The 7,638-nt window shown below is 39.2% G+C and overlaps 1 long non-coding RNA gene across 1 annotated transcript; it reads right to left on the bottom strand.

Annotated features, from left to right (window-relative positions):
- Nucleotides 1-3,283: 3,283 nt before the first annotated feature.
- On the bottom strand, nucleotides 3,284-5,711 carry LOC121138563. Its single transcript, XR_005875499.1, has 2 exons — nucleotides 5,614-5,711; nucleotides 3,284-3,411 (listed from the first exon to the last, which is right to left on the bottom strand). It is a non-coding gene; the product is annotated as an uncharacterized LOC121138563 (long non-coding RNA).
- Between the last annotated feature and the right edge of the window lie 1,927 nt (nucleotides 5,712-7,638).

Below are 7,638 nucleotides of genomic sequence, written 5' to 3'. Positions count from 1 at the left end.
GCTGGCAGTCTGTCAGTCATTTTTCTTTGCCCTGTAGAAAGTCTCTTAGACTCTTTCATGAAGCAGGAACCCTATAAGACTGAGTTCAGTAGTCACTTTTCTGTGGGTCCTGCATGTCCAGATTATACAACAACAGTCAAGCAGTACAGGCAAGAGCAGTTTCTTACCAAATGGCTAATCTTGCCATTTTGAAAGCAAACTCCATAACAAGTTTCTTTGATGCCCATCTTCCTCTCAGACGTAATTGGTACTGCCAGGAGCAGACATTTCTCATTGTCCAGAAAAACCCTAAACCATTTTAAATGCCATTTTCTGATGGTCTTTGAGAGGTTTGAAGACTGTTTATCTGTCTGAAATGTATCTCTATCTATCTAGAAAACCTAACTTACCTTACTGTAAGTTCTGACTATTATAAGTAAATATCTATAATCTGTATTCAATTATGTATTACATTTTAAAAGATCAGTATAAGCACAATACTTAATCAAGAGGAGAAATATACATATCACAAAATTGATCTTGAATTTGTCTCAATAAATGAAAAACAATACCCATACCATAATTCCCCTTTTACCATAAAAAGAGATTGGTTGTGATCATTAACCAATTATAAACAATCCCATTTAAATGAAAACAAAGATTTATAAACAAGATGGGAATTGGGATGTCACTCATTCCAAACTGCTTCCTTCTGGGAGGGGGTGCTGTTTATACCATGGGGATCATGACAAAACTCAGAAACCTGTATAAGTCCGTATTTTCGGGGTCTGTAAAGCTGCATCATCTTAGCTGTCTCAATTGTTGGAACATCTGATCCACTGCTTCCGGGGATCTTGGTTCGTCAAACCACAGAAGCCTGGAAGGAATCCTCAGCTTTTCATTTTCTGTAGAATCATAAGCAAAAACTCCTTTTCCGAGTAACATATCCTTATACTTAAATTTTGAAGTCAAGACATTTTCAAAAGATAGAAGTTGGAGTAATTCAGCAGCATTTATAATCAAGTGTACTTTAGCAGCTGTTCCTTCCTTAGCAATCAAAAAACTGAAAAAACACAATAGCATACAGTATCCAGACTCTCTGTATATTTTCCATCTTTACGTGGCTTATTTATTTATCTATTATTATTATTACTCTATCTTTTCACTTTTATTTATTTTTCTCTGAGACAGGGTTTCTCTTTGGAAATCTGCCTGCCTCTGCCTCTGGAGTAAATCCTACCGGCGTGTGCCACCACAACGCCAGCTTTTGTATTTATATACCACTTTGCTGTTTCATTTTCTCTCTCAATCTCACGTATATTTTTAAACACACTGTAAACCTTTAGAGGCTTTCCTTTATCCAAGTCTGACTTTACAGTAAATCTTTATGTTTTTCTGGCCACGTGTCTTAACTGTAAAACCGCGGCTGTTTTAAACTGCCGTTTCAAGATGGCGGGCATAAGCGTGACTCCAGCTTCCGCCTCAGTCCATGTTGACATCCAGCAAAAGCTGCCACTTCCAGCTGTACGTACAAATTTTACATCGTTAGCAAAGTCACTTAAAACAACCTTGCTGGCTGATTTTTTGTAGCACTATTTAAGAATTTTATTCCCATTAAATGCACATCTTACTTTTCTATGTTAAATGTGAACATTAAAGCTGAGCTAAATGTTATGATTTAACATAAGAATTAAAACAGATAAAGAAATAGGTAAGTTCAGCTTTTAACACAGAGTAAGTTAAACATCCAGATTCCATGCCAAAGAAAAAATAATACAGGACTTCCCCCATCAATCTCCAGAGTCTGTCATCTCATCCAGCACAGTGCTTAGGTCATCCCCCCAAATTCCAGGCTATGAGAGCATGCCTCACTGTGGGATGGGCACTCGAACTCCATTTGTACACCAGTGGCCACAGAGATTGCATAGTCCTCCTCACTGACCCCCACATACAGGGGGTCTGGAACAGTCCCATGCTTTCCCCACAACCATCAGTCTGGCATGAAAGAGCTCCCCCTTGTTCAGGTCAACTGTTTTTATGGGCTAAACCAGCTCTGTCTTAACCCCTTTGTTCATCAGTTTTCCCTTTATGTCACTGGATTCAACGTGTTTGGTTCAGTGTTTAGTATCTGCCTCTGCTAACATATCACTGTATGAAGTTTCTGTTTCCCAGACTCTCTTCCAGTAGGATTGTATGCTACCACTCCCCTGATTCATATATGAGTGAGTGAGTACATCTCTTTTTGTGACTGGGTTGCTTCACTAAGGATGGTTTCTTCTAGTGTCCTCCATTTGCCTGCAAATTTCAAGATTCCATTGATTTGTTTTCCACTGAATAGTACTCCATTGTGTAAATGTACCACATTTTCTCTATCCACTCTTCAGTTTTGGGGCATCTAGGTTTCCTCCAGTTTCTGGCAATACAAAGAATGCTACTATGAACGTAGTGTAACAGGTGTCCTTGTGTGGATGTATGAGTATATGCCTAAGAGTGGAATTGCTAGGTCTTGTGGTAGACTGAGTGGAATTTTTCTGAGGAATCTCCATACTGATATCCAAAGTGGCTGTAGGAGTTGGCACTCCCACCAGCAGTGAAAGAGTATTCCCCTTTCTCTACATCCTCTCCAGCACAAACTGTCACTGAAGATTTTTATTTTAGCCTTCCTAACAGGAGTTAGGTGATATTTCAGAGTTAATTTGATTTGCATTTCCCTGATTACTAGGGATTTTGTGCACTTAGTCATGTGTCTCTCAGCTCTTTTAGACTCCTCTACTGAGAATTCTCTATTTAGTTCTGTACCACAATTTTTTATTGGATCATTTGGTGTTTTGGAGTCTTGCTTCTTGTGTTCTTTGTAAATTTTGGAGATCAGCCCTCTGTCAGATGTAGGGTTAGTGAATATCTTTTCCCAATCTCTGGGCTGCCTTTTTGTCTTTCTGACTCTGTCCTTTGCCTTGCAGAATTAAAAAGTCCTATCTCAACAAGAAAAAATAGATAATGAACTATTTTCTATGCATCAGTCAAATACAAATGAAATGGACATTGTTGATGAAATATTTGCCTGTATATATCATATATATTTATTGTACTTATTGTGTATTGATTTTCTTATGTTGGTCATATCCTTTTTCTGTTTGTGTTAGAGAAAACAGAGGAATTGTGGTGTTATACAATTTATACTATATCAAATATTGTCTTAGCATTCAGAAATCAAAGCAAGCCTCCAGCTATAAAGATCAGGCAGTGGTGATAACACACCTTCTATCCCAGGACGACTCAGGATTAAGAGGAAGGAGGATCTCTGTTACTTCAAGCATACATTGATTATTCAGTATAGATCCAGTTGTATAGCAACAGCTTACATAAAGATGATATCAGCATGTGGTATCACAGGCCTTTAATTCCAGGTCTCAGGATTAAGTAGACAGATCCCTGTTAATTTAAGGACACACTGACTACTACTAAATGCAACAACTAACACAAAGTGATCTCAGCACTTTGGATCACAGGCCTTTAATCCTAGCACTAGGGAGCTGGAGACAGGAGGATATGACTTGGCACATGAAAGGAATATGATGAGGAGACAGGATTGCCTTATCAGCTGGGTAGAGGTAAGATCTACTGAATTAGCTGTTTTGCTTCCCTGATCTTCAGCTTAAACCTTGAACCCAAAATCTCTCTCTGGGTCTTTTATTTATTGCCATACATTTAAAGGAGCACAAGTTGCTAAATTGATGATACGTAATTACGTTTATAAAATTAAAATAACCCTGATTCCTTGGGTAACTCTTTTAATGTGTCCCTCTCCATTCTTGATTCAGCTATTTGAGTCCCCTCTTGCATTCTTTAGGTTAGTTGGGCCAAAGATCTGTCATTCTTATTTATCTTACCCCAAAATTACTTCTAAATTTTGTAGAATCTTTCTATTGCTTCTACTTGTTAAAGGTTTTTGTTTTTGTTTTTGTTTTTCATAGCAGGCTTTCTCTGTTATAGACTATGCTGGAACTCATTGTGCAGACCAAAATGGCCTAAAGTTCAAAAGTCATTCTTCTGCCTCCTCCCTACTCAGAATGAAGGTTTACACCATGAGATATGGCTTTCTATTTCATTATTACTCTGATTTTTATTATCTTATGCTGCCGACTACATTGGGATTTTGTATAGTTTTGTTTCCAAATATTTCAGTTGAATAACAAAACTAATTTTTGTGCTTTCAGGTTTTTATTCTAGTCACTCAGAGTTTTAAATATCTTTCAAAAGATTGCTTTCAATGTGTCCCAGAAATTGCGATGTGGTCTGTTGTAAATATTTTTCATTCCTGAAAATTCTTCTTTTCCTCCTTCCTTCCTTCTTTCCTTACTTTGTTTCATTTTGTCCTTGACCCATTGATTCCATAACAAGTTCTTTTAATATTCATCAGGCTTTGACGTCACTAGAGTTTTTGTCAGTTTTTTGTTTTATTGCAATGTGTTCAGACAGTGTAAAAGGTTCAATTGCTCACTATTGTTGGCTTCAATGTCTTGTGAGGCCATGAGATTTTTGGGCTCACTCTCAATGATCAGCAAGTTATGAGCCATTCCTTTTCTAGAAAAGAGACAAGGTTTCTCCAGATTGTTTTGGATGCTCTTCTAGAACTCATTCTTTAGACCACTTTGCCCTAGAACTCATAGAGATTCCCCTGCCTCTGCCTTCTGAGAGCTTGGATTACTGGCATTTGCCACTAACACCTGGCTCAGAAAAATTATCTTTGTGTGTGTGTGTGTGTGTGTGTGTGCGTGTGTGTGTGTGTGTGTGTGTGTGTGTGCGTGTGTGTATTTTAAACAGCTTTAATCTCAGTCATTATATTGCCCACAATCAACATGTTTTGTTCCGGTTAAAGGGACTCTTAACCACTGGTCCGAACTTAGGGATAGAGATCATTATCTATCTGTGGATGTCAGGAAAAGAAAATGGCATACGCTTTGCACTTCAGATTGTCCAACATTTCAGGTAGCATGGTCACATGAAGGTATTTTCAATTTAGAGAAAATTAGAAAAGTAAAATAAAAGTCTTTAGTTTCCAGACCCCATGGGCACCCAGGATCAAGTCCCTTATATTATAGTATGGGAAGACTTGGTCTAACATCTGCTGCCCTGGTTCAGCCCTTTTCTTCCATCCCCTCTACCAGGATCACCCCCAAGGGATCTTCACCTTGGAGGCTGAGGTGACAGACAAGAAGGATTAGGAGACTCAGCCGAAGAAGTTCTATCACTACAAGAACAAACTGGTGCTCTGTGGATAGTGCATCAAGACTCTTGTTCACATTTCATCATGCTGTGGGTATAACATCAATGAGTATACCTAATGTATCTGTGCAAGTGAACCTTCTAAATGCTTTCCTATGTAGATCTTGGAACAACTATAAACTTTTGATCACTGTTTTGATAATAAAATTTTAACTGTAAATCACATGTGGGTTACCCTTGTAACAGAGGAAGGCTGGTAGAATATTATGGCCCAGATCAGGGAATGGGTACGGCAATGGAGAGGCACTATGTCAATGGGGGTCCTGGGAATGGTGGCAGTGGCAGTAGGCATTCTGGTTATATACCGAGTTCAAACATGCCTTGTTCCACAGGCAAAAGATACATCACCAAGTAATGCTCAGCTTAGTCCTTGAAAATTCCAGTATCCATGAAGTCTGGTTACAAATGATTCAAGGATGAGGTTCTCTGATAATGGGCAACCTGTGGGGAAGACACTTTTGCCTAAGACAGGGGACGCAAGGTCCCCCAAGGACAGGAAAGGGAGGGTAACCCTAATTGAACTACACAGGAGTGCCTCATTAGAAAATAAAAAAGGAGGAATTGAGGGAGCAAGAGACCTTGGCCAGATGCCCACTTCCCCATCAGCCTGGTAGCTGATTTCGATCACTTTGATTGTACTTTGGGAGGTGGGGCCTCTGTTGTTTGATCTGTCTTTACTGAGCATCTATAACCTTTTCTGTCTGGATGAGCAAAACCCCAAACCAGCCATGCAGTTTACTGTGGGAACTCTCACTAGCAGTTCAAGCACAGAGAAAGCAGCTGGGAGAGGCCTCTCTGTACCACATTATAAATGCTCAAGCAATAGCTCAGACTTCTTACTAACTATTCGTAATATATTTTTTCATCCTTATGTTATGCACATCCATGTTTTGCCTTCATGTATGTCACTGTTATGGTATCAGATCTTGGAAGAACAGATAGTTGTTAGCTTACATGTGAGTTATGAGAATTGAACCCAGACAGTCTGGGCAAGCACTCAATGGTCTTAACTGCTGAGCCATCTTTCCAGCATACTCACTAAATCTTACAACTGTTTTTTTTTGGTTTATCAAGACTGGTTTTCTCTGTATTGCTTTGCAGACTGTCCTGTAACTCACTATGTAGAAGAGGCTGGCATTTAAACTCACAGATTTCCAACTATCTCTGCCTCTGCCTCCTGGGTGCTGGGAATAAAGAGGTGAACCCCAAACACCCAGCTAAATCTTACATTTTAAATTAACCGATTTCTATAAATCCATCTGTTGCTCCAAGGTTTGTAGGTTTTGCCTCCCTTTCAGGTTCTGCCTCCTTTCTGTCTTCTGGGCAACTCAGTGTGACTCTGTCCTTCTTCTTACAACCATTCTCTCTGCCCCAAAATCCTGCCTCAGCATCAGTCAATTGAAGTTTTCTTAATGAAAGTGATACATATTTACAGTGTACAAGTTTGCTCCACAGCTCTCTGGGCTCTAAGCATCCTTTCATACAGAATGAGTTGCAGACTGGCTGTTGCCACTTTACACTCCAGTTCCAGCTGCGTTAGAATCACAAGAGATGGCCCACATGCTCCTAGTTCAGTTATCAAATGTTACTGGGATTACAAATATTCCAGCATCCATAACACATATGGATTTCTCTTCTTTTCCTTTCTTTCCTTCTCTCTCTCTCTCTCTCTCTCTCTCTCTCTCTCGCTCTCTCTCTCCCTTCCTTCCTTTCTATTCTTTCATTTCCTTTCTTTCTTTCTTTCATGTTTTAGGTTGTTTACATATAGTCTTAGAAGTCCTGGATCTCAATAAGTTGAAGAGGCTCTCCTTCAGCTCACAGAGATCTACTTATCTGTGTGGCTGGAATGCTGTGATGAAAGGTGTGCATCCCCACCCCCATTTGGATTGTGCATTCCCACTCCCATTTGTTGGTGGTGAGAGTGAACCCAGAGCCTAGAGCATGTCACGGAAGCTCTCAGTTTCACAGCTACATTTTAGCTTCATTTTTTAAGAAGACAAAGATATAAGTGTTACCTAGACCTAGTTTTTACCTCTCTAAAATTCTATAGCCTTTCTTCCTATTTCAGGGAAACATAGGTACTCACCACCAGCCCAATCTTATATTTTTGGTTGTTTTCAAACTTGAAGCTAATCTTGAGTTTTTTAAACAATTTTTTAAAGATTTATTTATTATGTATACAGTGTTCTTTCTACATGTATCCCTGCAGGTCAGAAGAAGCTACCAGATCTCATTACAGATGACTGTACAACAACATGTGATTGCTGGATATTGTACTTATGACCTTTGGAATATAATCTAGTTTTCTTAACCACTGAGATATCTCTCCAGGTCCCTAAAATTTGCAGAATGGGAAAAATAGCATCTGGTTAT

Source organism: Mesocricetus auratus, unplaced genomic scaffold (assembly GCF_017639785.1).
Source record: "Mesocricetus auratus isolate SY011 unplaced genomic scaffold, BCM_Maur_2.0 contig_4538_pilon_obj, whole genome shotgun sequence".
Lineage (NCBI taxonomy): Eukaryota > Metazoa > Chordata > Mammalia > Rodentia > Cricetidae > Mesocricetus > Mesocricetus auratus.
The sequence above is the reverse complement of the archived record's forward strand: the minus strand, read 5'-3'. Positions and strand labels throughout refer to the sequence as shown.